The 19,806-nt window shown below is 37.2% G+C and overlaps 1 protein-coding gene across 1 annotated transcript in view; it reads left to right on the forward strand.

Annotated features, from left to right (window-relative positions):
• The window catches only part of ZNF407 (zinc finger protein 407), a 180,448-nt gene that overhangs the window by 47,758 nt on the left and 112,884 nt on the right, over nucleotides 1–19,806 (forward strand). The gene's annotated exons all lie outside the window — the stretch shown is intronic.

Raw genomic sequence — 19,806 nt, forward strand, 5'->3', positions numbered from 1 at the left:
AAATGGATTTCACCATCGTATGTTGATTCATAGTGATTTATTTCAATTTCAGTAATATCTTTTACAAAATAGTGATATTGCAACCTAACAAATTTGAAAAAAGTTAATTCTCATATAATTCATACATTAGTTAATGATTTCAAGTATCAGAGTATCATCAAACTAATGTAATGATGTACACTAAGTACTTCCCTATGATAACTTACTTAAATTGTTTACGCCATTTGAAAGAAAGAAAGCAACGATTTTAGCTTCTTTCTGTTTTTGAAAAAATTTGAATTTACATTGTTGGTTTATGTTTTATCATGAACATACTAGTACGTTGCTCATTAAATTCTTCTTGTTTGATGAAATTTATGTCTGTGGAAATAATTTTAACCAGTGCTCAGTTACTCACTTTTGAGTATCTTTAGCAGTAACTGAAGTTAACTCATTGTGTTGCAGAGATTGTTAGGTCTTGGTAATTCAAGGAATAATTCTAATCTTGAGCATTTACACTTAAAAAGGAATCAGTGGTAGACATAGCGTTAGGTTGTTGATACTGAAGGAATGTTTGAGGAATTGTGAAATAGAGGATGCGGTTTTGATTTCTTGCCCATCAGGAGTGGCATTGCTGTTGAGCAGAGCGCGCTTAGTGCCTAAGTCTTCCCTCTGATCTGATCGCGCAGGAAGTGCGGACGCAACGCTGATGTTTACACAGAATTGGTGTTTTAAATGGTCTCTCTACCACAAAAATAAAGGCCATGTTTTGGCCAGAACTTTTTTTTTTAATTTTTGTTTTCATGTCTATGAAAATTCTTTCAATGCCAAGCTGAGTAAAATATAGTACAAAAACTGTGATTATACATGTAGCTTATAATTTGGTAACTAAAGGCACTTGCTGGGTAATTTGACTTAAAACTTTAGTAACAATTTTGGAATTTGTTTCACTACATGATTTAAAAATGTAAGGCTTGGAGAAATTAGGTTAATAGACCAAGAAAATCTTTAGTGATAGAAAGCTATTTATACATGGAAAAGTGTATTAAAAATAATACATTAAATTACTAAATCATGTATCTTTACAAGTTTGAGATTGTGAGGCTGATATAATAAAGTTTATCTTACTGTATCTAGCATTGTTCATTTTTCTGGTCCACTAAATTAAGCACAAAGAATACTGGTTTCTTAGAGAGAAACATGGTATTAAACATTTGCTTTAACTGTTCATTTCCAGTAGATGGCTACAGTTCACTATCAAATTGAACTTATGATAGATTTTTTGCAGTAACTAAATCAGAAGATGAAGGTTGAATTACTATAAATGAGTTGCCCTGTACATTTTTCTTATTTCACGTGCTTAGTCATCCAGCATCATTATTTTTTAAAGAACATCTTTTTAAAATGACTGAAAAGTGGTATTTTCACTTTTTCCTCTTTGATCAGTGGGTAAATGTATAGTAATACCATTATTTACTTTGTTTTTTCACAAATTATTTACATTTTAAAATTCTGTATATGAGAAATACTAGTAATTATTGAATTATGTAAAAAAATATGCTATTATAAGAATCTTTATAATTCCGTAAGTTATTGCTTTCCTAAATTCAATCATCTTATTTTTTAATTTCTTTTTGCTTTTAACTTGAAGCACTGTGAGCCATTTATCTCTCGTGTTGTCTGAGTTTACTGGCTTTTGCTAAATATTATTGCAAGTGTAATTCACACATACATATATGTCTGTATTTTAAAAATCCATGTCTTTTTAAATCTGGATCCACACCTGAATATTCTAAACATAATTTAATCATGCCAAAATAATATAAATACAGGTTTATTATTTGGAAAAATATGTATTTTCTTCTAAAGTACTTAAAATGTGCATTGCAGTTAGACATGTGTCTGTCCACTGGGCTGTAGAAGCAGCTTGTAAGCACAGCGCTGAGATAGTAAGTATCACTATTGACTTTTCACCCTCATCCGTAAATATAACTGCGTGATACTGAGTAATGAGTCTGAATTTATTGTGTATGTGCGGTTTTGAATGCAACAACAAAAAAGAGACTTGACTTTTCCCCCCCTCCTCAGGATTGCTGTGTAATTTGTCTGTCTTCTTTCACTGAATATTTGTTTTTCTTTATTTGAGTTGTGTGTGTGCACACACACACACATATATAATATCGATGTGATTTTATGTCCTGCAGGTATTGGTTGAACCAGGCAGTTCAGGTTTAGCATTTTGTTTTATTCTACAAGTAAAAATGTCGGTTTTGTGTGACACTATAAGACAGCAATTTTAGATCCTTTTTTAATCAACTGCCAATTTATATGGCTGGCTACAACTGTTTAATCTATTATTAATAAGCGTTTTGCTCAGCTATACAAAGTATAAAAATAATGCCAAGATTTTAGGAGAATTTTATTTTCACAGTTTATATATAAATTTCACTTTCTCCTTGAAGACAAATGAATTAGTTTTGTATTTTTTATTGATGCTGCTGTATATATTTATTATTATAATAGAAGCCAATTAAGAAATGAGCCACAATTGTAACTAATTAAAAGAAATTTCATTCACACATTTTGTTAAGGGATAGTTGGAATAATCAGATGAGTCTTTGTGAATCAAAGGGGCTTGAAATTCACAACTTCAGTTAGGCTACTTTACATAAAAATAATGGATTTATTTTTCCAGGACACTTAAAATTTATATAAATGTGAGGGATTTTTTGGTATGCAGTTCATTTTTTATGGATGTAGGTTAGTGTCGATATGCGTATATACATTTGTACACATACATGAAAATCTTTTATTTGTTAAAGACCTTAAAGGACAAAGGATATTTGACCCCACCCTGAGATCATGCAATGCAAGTTTACGAAAGGATCAAGGAACACAGATTTTAATAATGCAAACAATATTAGTCCTGTCCCCTCTGGCGTTTTGAACCTGGACATACTGATTGTATACTTTGATTCCTAAACCGTGGAGATGGATCAGATGCCCTGGGGAGCACCTGGCCAAGCTAAGAACATTTCAGTGATTACAAGGATAGTGCCTAGAGGGCAATTAAGGGACAGGGCAAGAGATAGACAGTAATGAGTCCCTGTAGCACCTTAATGAACCTCAGAAAGGGAAGCAGAGAATTAGGCAACAGTCGTGGCTCACAGAGAAACATTGTTGAATAATGTGGAGATTATTTACTAAGAATATTATTTTTGTGCTTTGATATTTATATAATCAGAGGCAGATTTTTAAATCCTGCCATTTAATGTATTTAACATATTCTTTTAGATTAACAGTTTAAGTTTTATTAATAAAAGCTATTGTTGTTTTCCTTTATTGCTTTTTACTGTGCTGAAGTTTGATTTAAATGATATGCTTGCCTTGAATGCCCTGTTTTAGTAGGTTATTTTCCTCACTATTGACTTTGTAGGTGTGTTTTTCTTTTACTGATACACAGTAATTTTTGTCGCGTTGAACTAGCTTTTTTGTGTGTCTGTGTAGACTTCTGTTTCCTTATTCATTATATTTTCTGAGTTAATATTCACAGTGGAAAGCAGACTTTTCTTCATCTAGTTCAAGCCTGTGAAAGGTGTAAAATTGAGAGTAATCTCTTGAAATATATCTTTTTTTTTGGTAATTATGTAAAAAGGATTATACGGAAGGAGAATTTTGTATAGGACATGTGATTCATACAAGAGCGTTGGATTGATTTAAAATCCAGTTTATTTCACTCTTTCACTGCTGATTTTTCTGACTCATATCTGTTTCTTAAAAACACACTAATAGCGTAATGCAGATATCTTTCCGTGTGATTTCGTATTTGTCCACTTGCGTTATTTTGGGCCAAAAAAACAGAGTGAAAAGGGAAACTGCTGTGAGCATGAGACTTGATGTGATAAACCTAGTTACTTAACCGTGGTCTCCTACCGCTGTGGTGTTGTACACAGGTATTAATGTATGGGCACTCCGGCCCCATTGGTGTGTGCTGTCGTCTGTGCTCAAATGTACAGGCATGTGAGAGACAGCTGACTGGCTCTAGTGTTCACCTTCAGAACACTTAGTTCTTGGGTTCCTGTTCACAGCATTGTCTGAATCGCTTCTCATCCGCCACCGCAACAGCAGTCGCCACGCTTGTTCTGTAAATACTGTCAGCTGGGGAGAGTCCGCAGTGCTGTTTCTTGCGTGACCACTAGGGGGAGTCAAGGAGTGTCCCTGCAGTTCCTCCCCCACCTCCGCGTTCCTCCCCATCTCTTAGTCTGGTGTCTCCCTACCTCCCTTCCTTTTTTCCTCTTTCCTGTCCCTCTCCTTTCTTTCTTTTCCTTTTTGTGTATAGAACTGAAAATATTTCTGTAACCTTCCTTCCCAGCCCAATTGAGCATCACTACAATATAAATAGCAGTTTGTCTTTATTTTTTTAATGCTGTTTAGTAAATGTCATGTATTTTCCTAACTGCTATTTACATACTTAGAGGATGACAAGATTTTACAGTTTTAATGAGTAAAGAACTCTTAGAAAAGTGTTACTACCTAGATGAATATTAAATTGAGTTTAAAATAATAAAGGAAAACTGTGATGTATAAAATGTCTCGTATGATTATTAGAAATGATGTGTGTAAAAATAGCCATAATATAATTGTTTAGAGACTATTTCAACCTACTTTTGTTTTAATTAGAATGGCTCTGAGATTGTGAATATTCCTGAATTGTGCCTTCCTAATTAAAATTCATTTAGGGGTGGCTGACTTGGGTTTATGTTACATGATTATTTGCTTGAAGTGTTCTCATAAAAACAGGTAGACATTTACTCAACTATGCTAGTCACTAAATTTGACCTAAGCATCCATAAATAAATATTTTAGCTTTCTCTAAAGAGTAACTATTAATGTAAATTTCAGTAGGAGTTTAAAACACTGTGTCTATATGTGCTTTAAAAGGCATAGTTAAAATGTTATACAAAATATATGTATGTATATGTTTCGCTTTTTTATATATCCATCTGGGGAAATTTGAGCACATGTTAATATTTTTCTCCCCAAATTTGCATTCTCTGGGTATTTAAAGATCACAGATTTTTGAAATAGCTAAAGAACTTAATACTGGTATGTTTGGGCCTGATTTCTGATTTCATAATACAAAAATTTTTATTTTTTAAAGTTGGATTTTAATGATTTTCATTTTATCCTTGAGAATTCTTCTGTACTTTATAAAATAAACCCGTTTCATTGTTCATTGAAAATGGTTAACGTGCAGAGTTGATTAAGCACCATTTAGGATCTTAGTTGTTACAGAATAACTGCATGTAAAAATGTGTCTGTTTATGAAATTGAAAAAGATTGTGGGAAAAAAGATATGTTTGTCTTTTACTTAATTTTGAAATTGACTGTTAACATCAGTTTTACTTAGCTAAAATTCATGGCTATATTTGTGTGTGTCTGAATATTTATTACTTATATAATTGAATGGTAAAATCATCTTAAAAATTAAGGTGAAAGTATCCTGGCAGTGGTTACAGGAGCTGTGGTTGATGATTGTATTTGAGAAACAAATAGATAAAACATTTGTGAATCTTTTAATGATTATATTTCTTGATAGCTTTCATAAGAAAGCACATAATTTGTGATGACTTCAATTAAAAAAAAGATGGCAGCAAAACTTTTTGAGTTAGCGGCAAAATAAATGGGGCAGGTTTTGCATCTTGAACAGAAATGTTATGAACTGTGATTGAATTTGTCGTGAAAGTGTGTCAGTATTAATAAAAGTATTTAGGTACAAGTTTGCTGAGCTTTGTAGCCTTTTTAAGGTTAAGGATTGGTTAATGTGAAAAGTCACTTCTGTGCATTTGGTAGTATACAGAATATGACAAATATATTTCTACGCATTTTGGATTATTATGCCATTTCTTATTTCAAACTCTTTTTGTCAGGACACCAGGCAAAACAATGATGCTTTGAGGACGTAATTAAAGATATTGTTCAAAGAACAACTTTCTGCATATTTGAATTATTACTGTCATCAAAATCATACAAATATGGAAATATGATTGCCAGAAGCACATAAATCAATGATCAGCATGGCCTCAAAATCCAATAAATATGTAGAGTTAAATACTTTAAAATGCAAATTATGTCTGATAATTTGCATATGGTGGAGTTTGAAGGAAATTTGTTGCTTAACAACCTCTAAGGTAGCAGTTAGGGCTGTGGGTAAACATAGATTTTTTTATTCATCATTGGTCAAGTTGCAAGATTTGATAAATGATGGGAGACTGCTTTCCTTGGTTAAAATGACTGCAATCTTTACTGAATCCTAAAACTGCCTTGAAGTCATCTGAATAATTAAGAGTTAATTATTCTTCATCCATCTAGATCAGAAAAGGACAGATTTAGGGAAGGAATTTATAATTTTTGCCTCACGTCCTGTCATGTCATAATGTGATAAACTAAACTGACTCCAAATAATATCTAGTGACCTTATAGTAATTATGCCTCACAAAACATTTCTGTTGCAGTTTTTTAATTGCTTACATCGATTCTAGAAACTACACATTAACAGACTTATAAGTTTAATTGTCTCCAAAGAAAGCAATATAGAATTCATGTTCCATTACTATTATGTTTTAAGTTCCTCACTGTGGATACACCACCAACACAGCGTATAAGTTTCCATGTGTTCGTTTAGAAATAGCAAGCAATGACTCCTAAAATGTTATTAGAGGAGATTATAGACACACTGGGAAAAATTATTTTAAGAAGTTATGTTGAAAGGGCAATGAATCTTTCTTCACCTACTTTAATTTTGAAGTATTAAAATAATAAACCTGTTTAAAGAACTTCATTTTCTCCTAATTAATATAATGATGGAACAGATAATTCGTGCAGATTTACCAATAATGCACATTATTTTAAGATGCTGAAAAAAGGCAACTGAAAGTTAAAAAAGAACCTGTCTCGTGCTATTATCTGTTAAAAGCAGATGGCATAGAATTCAAAGGAAAACCCAGTGTCTAGTTAGTGAATTTTTTACCAAACGATTTCCTTTGAAAATAGACTGTTTTGTGAATGTTTACTGATCACAAGAAGCATTGTAATAAAGAAATCAATATGCATGATCCCTTTCCATGTAGTACAGCAGGGTTACACCGTGAGGTTAAACACAGGCAGCGTTCCTTCTCAGAAAATCAATGCTCTGCGTAGCCTGCAACAGCCGGGCTCTCTGCACAGTCATTTTATGTTGTGCACACAGTAAATTCTGTATTGGCACCTTCAAATAGTATTGACTCCTAAAAGGCTGTGAGCTTAGTAATCTGACTTTAGGAAGAAAGGCCAAGTCCTTTAATAATAATTCAAAAAAGTGCTCTTATTTCTCTTTGATATTTGCTCACAAACTATAGTCATTTTTAAAAAGCCACTGCTTGGTTTTCATATTTTAGTAGAAATGCCAAATATGATTTTAGTGAGAAATTTAATTTTCATATTCATTAACTATATCTGTTTACATTCTGATCAAGTGTTTCCACATTCCCATGTTATCTGCATTTCTCAAAAGCACGGTTTTTAGGCCAAGCAGCAATTGCTGCTTATTTTGAAAAGTTGGAGTAAATTTGAAAAGATGAGATTATTTTCTAGTTTGTCACTTGCCTGCATTTACAAGTGAAACAAACAAAAACTATTTTGTAGAAATAAGTACTCTAAATATTCAAAGCTACCAGATTATGGTATATCATTGTTACTAAGGCAAATATTTAGACAAAATATGTGAAGACTTTTATTTTTAGGTCTTTTTACTCCTGACACTAAATTTGGCTCTTAAAATGGTTCAGCCATTTTTGATGTAATTATTTGATTTAAAAGACCGACCGTCCTGTTACTGATCATATTTTTATGAAGTAGTTCTGCTCGGTCTTGACTCTGTTATCTCTGTCAGCACAGTTGTAGTGTATTAGAGTGCTGATCCTGTCTGCAGTATCTGTGTTTAAATCATCAGGATGAATTTGGTTTTTAGTGTGATCAGCTGGGGTACAGCAAAGCATTATGCCATTCAGTCTTTGCAATTTTGTGAGGTATGGTCATTGTTCTTTGGTCCCTATTCATTTATTGATTTTTGCAGGACCTTTTCTATATGTTTCATGCTTCTCACATGTGATTTTTTTTGTTAATGAACATACACATTAGATTATAACCGAGAAAGGGCGTTAACCTGTTAAATTTTACCATAGCTTTCTACAGGAGTGATGAGATCCATAAGACTAGGAATGTAAAATAAGTAGATCAAATATCCTAAGTGATTTTTGCATTTTAATCAGTCTGTTATCATTGTAGTACCACTTATATTTGTGGAGTCTTCATGTAATAGTGGACATGACAGTGCAAGAGCTGACTACTCATAAAATGCTTTTTAGAGTACAGCATCAGGTTTGAAAAGTTCAGAAGCATAAGGAGAAATAAGAAATAAGGTTTTGGTTAGGCTGTATATTTACCCATGTTTTAAATGTTTATAGAAACCTCTAACATTTAAAAAATAAATCATCACTTATAAAATGAATTTACTCTTCAAGAAAAACATTCTTGTAATAGGCACAAAATTATCCAAATAATGGTGTAAACCAAGCCAGGCATAGCAGCAGACAGAAAAATGCATTCAACCAGTAGGATCATGGATTTGTTTGATTCAGGTAATTGAAAGTGTTTCATACTATTATTGCAACTTGAAGGCTTGTTTAAGTGTCTAACTGTCAGTCTCTTTGGAAGGTGAAAAGTGTTCAATTGTCACTCTGTCAGTCAACAGAGATGAGAACTGTCTGCCTAATGGATTTCTTTACATAGACGTCTGCATGGAGGTAGAAGTAAAATCAATGTGTTGTCATGTGCTAGTACTCGGCATCAAGCTGCCAGGTGAATTGCAACTGTATTTCTGTAATGTCTACATTCTTGGATTGTTTGTGGAAGGCAGATGGAAGCTCTGCTTATACAGGTAGTGAGATGCATAGGTGGAAACTTGCAGAGCAATTTTGGGATCACCTTTGCCCATGAAAGCATCTATCCTAACCTCTAAAAAACAATCCAGTTTTACATAACTTACAGTGCATGGGGTTCTTCATGTCATAGTGGCATTGTACTTAGAAAGTTACATTCTAGGTATTTGTCACTAAGTAGCTCTTATTTATATATATCACATCTAAAACAAAATAATACTTATGGCTTGGAAGTTACCTAAATTAGTGGTTCCTTTTTTTAGTAGAAGTTTTATCAACATCTGGAATAAAGACATAAAACCTTATCAAATTTTTAGATGACAGAAACCTGGGAGGGATAAGTCAAATAACAGATGACTATCATGATTTAAAATCATTAAAAAATATTGGGGGGCTAAAATTAAGGAAAGATTAAACGTAAAGTCCTGCATTTAAATTGGAAAAATTAACTATTTAAGAGTCTGGCTTGACATAACACATTATGTAACGGTGAACTGGGATATTTAGCTGATAACAAACTGAGTGTTTAGGATAATATTTCAGAAATTTAAAGATCTGCTCCATTTTGCCCTGTTCAATAATACCTAAAATAATTCAGCCTACTCTTAGAACATCATAAAAACTGGCTAATTGGAGACCATACCGAGAAGGGGACAGAATGTGGCAAGGTCTCACTTCACACCATCAGTTGAGAGATCCTAGAGAAGAATTAGAGGGTTAGGCAGAGAGGAAGCGGCACATCTTAATTGCTTCTTCTAGCCTTTAAAGGTCTTCATAACCAAGAAGAAGGTCCCCAATCAACTGTGGTGGAAACTGGAAGTTAGACACAGATGTCAGTTTAACACAACAGGAACGACATTATGTATCGCTAACTGGAAATGTTTGTGCAGAGGCTGGATTATAATCTGCTAACGCAAAGTGCTTTGTAAAGGCAAATTGGCCTGGTCCAGCTATTCAGAGACTTTGGAATCACACAGGCAAGTAATATGTTAGAAGACAATTTTTGGACCTATGTCAGGTTACAGACTGCATTTGTCCAATGAATAACATTTAACAAACAGCAGTTATCAATTATCACCACAGTCTCTGAAAAGAAAGGACATTTTCACATGCCAAAGCCACTACACATATGTAGTATTTTGATCACTTTTAAAAAAAAGAGTTTTTAAATCTACTAACTGATTTTTAAAAACAAGAGTTAATAGATTGAGAAAATAGCCTTCAAAAGGGCTGATGTTGCTGAATGCCATTTTTTCTTCCCCTCTGCTGCCCCTCTAGCCCTTTGTTTTATTATTATTTTTAGAGTTTATTGTCTTTTCCTCTAGGTAAGAGATTGTAGGTTCCCAGGCATAGAGTTATAGTATGTTAGTTTTTTTCACAGCATGTATGTGTGTCGCTGCTCAGTGCAAGACAGCGAGAGTAGGTAATATAAGGCCTTTGTCCACAGAGAGTGGTCAGGCTGATTGAATGTCTAATTTCAGTTTTAATGTGGAAAGATCAGAAGACTTGGATTCAGTGAACCTAAGTGTGAACCAGGTTCTGCCAATTCTAATTACATGACCTACTCCTTTATTTCACCAGATTTAACATCAGTTTTCTCTTCTGTGAGATGCAGGTAGTTGCAAGGGATAAATGATACAATATATATGATTTATCTGGTACTTTGCCAAGCAAAGAGTAAACAGTAAATTAGTTTTTTTCTGCACATTTCATCTCAGAGTTTTTACTCTGTGTTAGGATTAGTTTGGCTGCATAGAGCAGAAACATTAACTTACATTAGTTTTAATATGGTACAGGTTTATTTCTAGCTCACATAAAAGAAGTTTGGAGTTAGTCCAGAGCTGGTCTGATTCTTCTTAATGTTATTAGAGACCTAGGCATCTGTCTTTCTGTCCTCTTGTCCTCCGAGCAGGGTCTTCACCTTCCAGGTCACCTTATGGTCCAAGACAGCTGTTGGGGTGCCAGCCATTGCGTCTGTGTTCTAGGCTGAGGGTTTGGCCGGGGGTCAGAGGAGAGGTCACCCTCTGCCTTTAAAAGAACCTATCTGAAGGTCCCATACGGTACTTTGAGTTACAGTCCATTGACCAGAGCTTAGCTGCAAGTAAAGTGATGATGAGAAATGTAGCGTTTTGGCTGGTCACATTGCCCATGTTTCAGTTTCTAGAAAGGAAGGGAGATCCAATGTTGGGAAGCAACTTCCAGTCTCTTCCATCCTGTTCATGTAACGTTCATTTGAAATTTCTATTGTGATATGTGTATATAATATCTGCACAAATAACATATAATATGTACTCTTAGAGAATAATTATAGTAAAATAACACCTGTATACCCACCACTCAGGTTAAGAAGTAGAATGTTCAGTTCCTTGGAAGCCCTTGGAGCTCTCTCCCCAGACACATCTACCTTCTCCCCTCACTGGTAACTACTATTGTGACTTAAATATTTGGTAATCATCTACTTGGTGTTCTTTATAGTTTACACTTCTGGGTATATATTCCTAAAATATGTTACTTGTTTGTTTAGTTAGTTTTGAAAATCTGAATAGCAAAAGCAAACGTGAATGTGTAAGGAAAAGGTAGTATTGCCACTATACGTGAAGGCTCCAGGAGAGGATAAATTAAACAGCATCTCGGGTGGTGACCGAGCTCCCACCTCCCTGAGGACAGAAGCCCCTGAGACTGGTGACTGGGCAAGGCCTCGAGTTACATGGCATTACGCTCAAGGGAGTGTCTGGCCAGACCGCTGTGTTGGATGTCCAGTGGAAATGTGGTTGGAGGGAGTGGCTGCCCCGTGTTTTCTGTTTCTAGACTCAACATTTTCTACCTTCAGCTGTAGAGGGGGTCAAGTTGAAGCATTTCTATGGGCAAAATGAATGTCTTCAGCTTCCCTAGGTAGTAGGGCCTAGGGGGGAAGAAAGGACACATAGTCTAGACAAGCCAGGCAAGGTTGGTGTCTGGGCCCAGTACCCCCAGCATTCTGCCCTCCATTAAGAGGAAAGTCAAGTGATAGGGGACTTTCGCTGATACGAGGCCTTCACCTGCCTCTTTCTTACTGCCTCATACTGCTTCCATCTGGATGCGCTGCCTTCTCAGTCTGAAGCATAGCTTCCATCCTGGTTGCCTCCTGTACTCCATTTTGTTTTTTCTTTCAGTTATATTGAGGTATAATTGACATAGAACATTGTATTGGTTTAAGGTGTACAACATAATGATTGGATATATGTATATATAGTGAAGTGATTGCCACAAGTGTAGTTAACACTCATGTTTCTTGTTTTGTTTCTTGATTTATCTCCTTTTGATGGAGAGCATCTTTCAGTAGCTTCTTGAGAAAAGGTACAGGGGAGGTAAGTGTCTTGAGACCTAGTGTGTCTGAAAATGCCTTTATTTTACTCTTTTGTTTTATTGATAATTTGGCTGGTGTTTTAATTAGCTATCTATTGCTACATAACAAATTACCACAAATTTAGCTGCTTAAAAGCACATCCAGTTCATAGGTCAGAAGTCCGGGCGTGGTGTCTCAAGTATGCACAGACTTGTACTCTCCTTGTGCGAAGTGTGTGTTCTGCATGTTGGGTATCAATATGAATTAAATATTGTAAATCTGGGAACAAGATCCGAATCTTTTATTGAAACCTTGCTTCCCCACTTCTTACTGAGCTGTGTATAGTTCCCTATTTTCAGTCACAGGATATTCCTACGGGAACGCTGAGGTCATTGTCCTCCCAGCCTGTGTCTCATTCCCAGTGTTCTCATTTCTCTTGTTGAGGCTACTGTGTCTCAGCCTTGAAGGTTGGGCAACTTGACAACTTGGCATCTTCCCCAGCTTTGTCTTCCTTATCTATTGCACCTAGTCATTGGACCATTTCTGGGGATGCTTCGGGGGCACATCATTGCACCGTTTCTCTTCCACTGTCTGAGTCCAGCTCCTCCCCACATCCGGTCTCTTGCTCATGTGTCTGCACTGTGGCCTTTGCCTGTGGTCTCTGTCTCTTCCCATTGCCTGTGGTCCAGCTTGCCTACTGTCTGTGGTGGTTACTCAAGACTAGTGTGTTTACCACGTTGGTGCTTTACCGAAGAAACTGAAGTGCCTTTCTTTTGTGTATTACATTGTCTAAAATATTCTGCCACTCCTCATTGTCCCTCCAGTTTTCTATAGTACATTCAGCTTTAATGACTAAATGAATATCATAACCAGTCAACTAACTTCCAGGTACAGTGCTTTTAATGATAGACCACCTACGATTGCAATAATAACAACAGCTATTACTTTTACTGACTATTTCTGATGTCCAATAGTGTGCTCATCTTTTACGTGTATTGTTGCACTTAATCCTAACTACTACTGCATAAGGTAGTTGGCATTATTATCTCTAGATTAGAAAAATGGAAACTGAGACTTAGGTTAAGTGGCTTTATCAAGTGTGTTTGTACATGATTAGAGCCAGGAGTCAGCTCTCTGATTGTAAAGCTCATCGCATCCCCATCTCAGATTGTCTTGATGAGACAGATCCTTTTCTGTGCTGTGGTAATAGGTGAAGTACATCGGGAGGAAGGCTTCTCTGTAGTTGAACATGATTGAGTATTACACAGTGAGTCCTGGGAGCCTGTTATGGTATACATACATCCAGAGATGCCGTTTTTAATTTCAGGCAGGTACTTTGTTATTGAGAATCAGACCATGTTTTATGTGCTTTAAACTGAAAGAAAGATTATTTTCACATAGAATGTACTATTTTCACCATTTTATTTACTTTACTTTGAGGAACGCACTGAAACATGGGCTTATCAGAATGCTCACCTTCTTCCTTGCAGTCGTCGTCCTTGTTCCTATTTTTTGGAGCTGAGTGATTCATCAGTACTATGAAAGGAATAATTTTCAACTTCCAGGAGTTTTTATTTAATGGGTTATTATGTTAACCAAAGTTTTGTCTCAATAGCCTTTGACGTTTGTGTGCATAAACCCGATGCTTGGAGTTGGTTTGTATGTCCATATTCCTCATTCTAAATTCCCAAAACGGCCCTTCTGCTTTAATCACACACTTCTTCTCACTGCCCCCAAATGTGACCTCCTGGTTTTTAATCAACTGATATTTATTTAGCACATTTTAAGTACCTAGTGCTTATTGTGGATTTAGTAAAAGGCGAAAGATTTATACCGTCTGAAAAGAAACCAGAGTATTTATTGTGGATTTACAATACATGAGTGGGACATATTAGACCTAAGAAATGTGATCCGTAGACGCTGGATCATTTGACTTTGTTAGTGCTTTTTTTCATGTTGATTTCCCCATGTGTGAAGTTGCCTTTTCTATTTCAACATATAGATAGTATCTTCTTTAGGACTTTGCTGAAGAATCAGATCCTTGAAAAATTTTCCATTTCATAGAACATAGATCTGTGTTGGTTTAGCACATATCATTTATTCATTCATTTTAGTACTAAATGTTATTCTATTGCTTGGGATATATCACTTAAAAGAAACCTGTGCTCTTATGTGGGTACATTCTAGGGTGCTGCTCCGTCCGTCCTTCTGTTCTAGGTTGCTGCTCCGTCCGTCCTTCTGTTCTAGGGTGCTGCTCCGTCCGTGCTTCTGCTCCGTGGCTGTTTCAGCAGCACGTGTTCTACACAGCTGCACTGGAAGCCCTCTCAGCAGCTGGAATTGCTCTTGTAAGAAGGAGCCAGATACTCACTGTCCATTTGTTCTCTTCTCCTGCCTCCTGTACTGTGGATTCAGGTGTGACATCCGTACCCACAGTTCTCACTGGCCTCTACACCCTGGAAGGCACATGTTGCCTATCAGAAGCCTCCTGTGCTTTTCTTCATGTCCTCCAGCCTCACGTCCTCCTCGAGCTGCTGCTGTGGCAGCCAGCTTCTCATAGGCTTTGGTCCATGTCCTTTTCCTCAGCCTTCTCTGAGAAAACTCTGTTCGCTTAAGAGTCCTCTCTGTAGGTTTGGCCAGGGTCTCTAGTCCCCAGACTACAGTGACATTAACCAAGTGCAGTCGAGGTGGTCATGTCAGCAAAAAGTCCAACCACCATGCCAGGCAGTGGGAGTATTTCTGAGGGGATTCCTGGAAGTTGGACTGGATGACTGCTCAGATTTTTCCCAATGCTAAGAGTCTAAGATTCTGTGTTTTTTGTAACCTCCAGGTAAGATCATCCTGCTGTTGGACTCATATTTAAAAATTTTTTAAACTAATTAAAAAGATCACTAGATTATTTTCTAAAAAATTTAGTGGAAGAAATTATGTGATTTAATGTAATATAATGATTAAGAGCACAAAATGTGGTATCTGTGATGGCTGTAATTTTATGTCAGCTTGACTGGGCTGAGGGATACACAGAGAGCTGGTAAAACATTTCTGAGTGTGTCCGTAAGGGTGTCTCTGGAGGAGATAAGCATGTGGCTCAGTGGACTGAGTAAAGAGATCCGCCCTCCACAGGGTGGGTGGGCGTCGAGCTGTCCACACGTAGAGGCCTGGATAGAGCTAAAAAGGCTGAGGAAGGGCAAATTCATTCTCTCATTGAGCTGGGACGTCCATTTTTTCCTGCCCTTGGACATCAGAGCTTCTTGTTCTCAGGCCTTCAGACTTGAGCTAAATTACACCACTGGCTTTCCTGGGTCTCCAGCTTCCAGACTGATGGTGGGACTTCTTGACCTCCATAAGCAAGTGAGCCAATTCCTGTAATAAATCTCTTCTTCTATATATATATCTGTATGTATCCTATTGGTTCTGTTTCTCTGGAGAACTCTGACTAATACAGTATCTCAGAGACCCTAGTTCAAATCTCATCTCAAACACTCTTGAGATAGGCTTGGGATGATAAGTCTGTGTGCACGGTAGGATCTGAATAAGCAGAGGCTTGAAAATGACAAAATGTCCTGGCCTGGTGGCACAGCAGTTAAGTTCGCATGTTCTGCTTTGGCGGCCCAGGGTTCACTGGTTCGGATCCTAGGTATGGACCTACACACTGCTTGTTAAGCCATGCTGTGGCAAGCATCCCATATAAAGTAGAGGAAGATGGGCATGATGTTAGCTCAGGGCCAGTCTTCCTCAGCAAAAAGAGGAGGATTGGCAGCAGATGTTAGCTCAGGGGTAATCTTCCTCAAAAAAAAAAAAAAAAATTTCTGGCTTTTAAGAGTTTAGTGAGTACAAACATTTTCCAAATACATGTTTTTAGGCTTCTAAGAAATAAAAAACTATGTCAAAAAATAATTACTGAGCCTTGTTATGATTTTGCTTTGAGTTAGGGCGAGGAAATAAAGTGTTATGAAACAAACGAAAAAACAGTGTTTTGGGTTTTACTGCTTGGCTTGGTAGTGACCGGTAGTTACTAGCTATAAGATCATGGGAGTGTTACCTAACCCATTCTAAGTCTCGGTTTCTGCATCTGTACTACGTGGTTGATGACAGTACTTCCCTCAGCGATGTGGTGAGGATGGAGTCAGAAACTGTGTGCCAAGTGTTTGGCACATAAACAGTGTATGTGATAATTACTTTTAAGCTTCTCTGAAGTGCAGTGCAAATGGCAGTTTCTTTTGTTTAAATTTTTAATTGTGGTAAAATACATGTAACATAACATTTACCATCTTAACCATTTTTAAGTGTACAATTCACTGGCATTAAATACATTCACATTATTGTGCAACCATCGCCATCCAGCCATCTCCAGAACTCTTTTTCATGTTGCGAAACTGAATCTTCACACCCATTGAACCCTAACTCCCCATTCCCTCCCCCAGCCCCTGGCAACCACCATTCTACTTTCTGTTTCTGTAATTTTGACTACTCTAGGTACGTCGTATAAGTGGAATCATACTGTATTTGTCCATTCATGACTGACTGCCTTATTTCACTTAGCGTAGTGTCCTCAGAGCTCCCTTATCTTGTAGTGTGTGTTAGAATTCCTTTCCTTTTAGTGGCAGAATAATATTCCATTGTATGGATGTAGCATATTTTGTTTATCCATTTATCTGTTGAGACCTGGCTTTCTTCCACCTTTTGGATGTTGTGAATAATGTTGAATGGCTGTTTCTTAAAGGATAAAAAAATCCCTGGAAATAGAAATCTTTTTAAAAAGTATGTTTGATCTTTTGAAACGAGCCTATAATTACCTGGAAAAGAAAATGAAAACATGCAGACTCTTGTTTTTTTTGAGAAAGATTAGCCCTAAGCTAACGTCTGCTGCCAATCGTCCTCTTTTTGCTGAGGAAGACTGGCTCTGAGCTAACATCCGTGCCCATCTTCCTCTGCTTTATATGTGGGACACCTACCACAGCATGGCTTGCCAAACGGTGCCATGTCTGCACCAGGATCTGAGCTGGAGAACCCTGGGCCGCCAAAGCAGAACATGCGAACTTAACCTCTGCGCCACCGGGCCAGCTCCCAGTGCAGACTCTTAAGTCATGCTAGACTCCTGTTATTTTCTTGGATCAAGCCTCTATTAGATTATTAGGAGAGGAATAACAGATTATTATGTTTTCTTATATTCTTTCCTAATTTGTTAGTAAAGCTTTTTGGCTATTCTCTCTGCACTGGGAGAATATAAATGGAAGAAAAGAAAGAGTGAAGTTAGTATTTACTGGGAGGTGCCGGTATTTGGATGGGTGCTGTCTTTTAAGTTGTCTCAGGCGCTCCCTGCATGGAGTCGTTGGCAGTAAATGAAGGCTCTGTCCTTTATTGGTGTCATGAGAGGACAGCAGATAAATTTCCTATTGCTGCTGAAACAAATTACCTCAAATTTGGTGGCTTTAAACAATGCACATTTATTATCCTAGAGTTCTGGAGGTCATAATTCCAAAATCAGTTTCACTAGGGCTGCAGTCAAGGTGTTGATGGAGTTGGTTCTTTATGGAACTCTGGGGGTTCATCTCTTCCCTGCCTTTTCCAGCTTGTAGAGGCTGCTTACATTCCTTGGCTGGAGAACCCCTCCTCCACTTTCAAAGCCAGCAGAGTAGCATCTTCAAATCTCTGATTCTGACCTTCCTTTCTTCCAGTTTCACCTATAAGGACTCTTGTGATGACATTGAGCCCACCTGGATAATCCACGGCAATGGCAAGATCCTTAGTTTAATCGCATCTGCAAAATCCCTTTTGCCCTATAAGGTGACATGTTGACAGGTTTTGGGGGGTTAGGACCTGGACCTCTTTGGGGGCCCATTATACTGCCTACCACAGGCAGTAAGTTGTTCACATTTAGATTACCCCTGCATTTCTCTGAGACCATAGAAAGTCAGTATTTATTAGAGGCTTTGCTTTAGTATAAAAATCCTGAGAATTCAGAAGACCTGTTTCATTGTAATTTAAATATCCTTGTATTTTTTCACCTTTATATCCATGATTCATTGTTATTTACTTAATGTTTTATAATAGCATATATAGGTAAATTGTTAGTTAGAGCAAATGGTTCCAAATATTTACATATGTCATCAGTGCCCTCTGACCTACCATTTAAGGAAGCTATTAATGTATTCTAAAACATATGTAGCTGTAATTTTAAAGGTGTAAGCAGTCCTCACGGAAGCTACAATCTCTGTAACACATGGCTTTACTGAAGAACTGAATATGATGTATTCTCCAGTTATTTCAAGTTTTCATGCTTTGCTTCACTTGTGTGGAGATTCAGCTAACTTTTTTATTTCTGAGGAGTCTCAGACTTTTGTTTTTAACCCTTCTATGGGTGCTGTCTTCGTATCTCACCACTTCCCAGTGTATATTCTTGCCTAGGTCCTCTGCCCATCATGCCCTGTAACCAGTGTGTCGGAGCGGGGTCAGACCAGCTTAGAGTGGCTAGGGAGAACCAGATGTTAGATATTCAGGAACTTTGTGAGTTCAGTGTTACACTGTTATTGGCTTGAAATTGCAAGTGTTTACAACCATGGAAATTGGCAAAGATTAACAATCAGGTTAACCTTCTCCCTTCCTCCGAGAACTGGCTTGGCAGCTCACCACAATCTGAAACTTTTAAATGCATTACCAGTTATCACTGTGCTACCAAATTCACTGGTCAGTATTCAATACAATTGTCCACTTTGTCCTTAATTACTTTTTTCTCGGCTTCTCGGACTCCATAGTCTCCTGGCATTTTTCAGTTTTGTTTTGTTTGTCATCTCACTTTCTACTCCTTCTCACATACCCTCTGCTTGCTCCTCACCTCTGTCTGGTTTATAAATGTTGGACTGCCCCAGTGTTCGGCTCTGGGATCTGGGCCCTTGTCTGTCTATACCAGGGATCAGTATACTTTTTTTGTAAAGGACCAAATAGTAAATGTTTTGGACTTTGTAGGCCACATGGTCTCTGTCATACCTGCTCAGCATTGTAGTGCAAAAGCAGCCACAGGCAACATGTAAATGAATGAGTGTGGTTGTGTCCTATAAAACTTTACTTTGAAAACAAGGGGCAGGCTACGTTTGGCTTGAGGGTTGCACTTTGGCAGCTCCTGGTCCATGCTCTCTGTTTGAGTGATATCCTTTAATATTATGGCTTTAAAAACCATTTCTGTACCTAATCAACAGATTTTTGTCTCCAGCTCTGATCTCTTCCTTGAGCACCAGACTTGTGCATTTTATTACTTATTTGAAATGTTCACTTGGATATTCTGAAGGCATCTCAAACTTAATATGGTCCAAATAGAGTCCTTTATTTGCTTCCCTGAACTTTTCTCCAACTTCCTACAACTCTTCTCTTCACTAACTAGTCACCACCCACATTGGTCTTGAACTTGCCAAGCCTATTTCTGCCTTGGGGGTGGAGGGTGTCTGCGCTTGTTCTTTTCTCTGCCTCCACTGCTCTTTGCTCAGATCTTCTCATGGTTGGTTCTTTGTTGATGTTTCCGTGTGGGTTCAC

Source organism: Equus przewalskii, chromosome 7, assembly GCF_037783145.1.
Source record: "Equus przewalskii isolate Varuska chromosome 7, EquPr2, whole genome shotgun sequence".
NCBI lineage: Eukaryota > Metazoa > Chordata > Mammalia > Perissodactyla > Equidae > Equus > Equus przewalskii.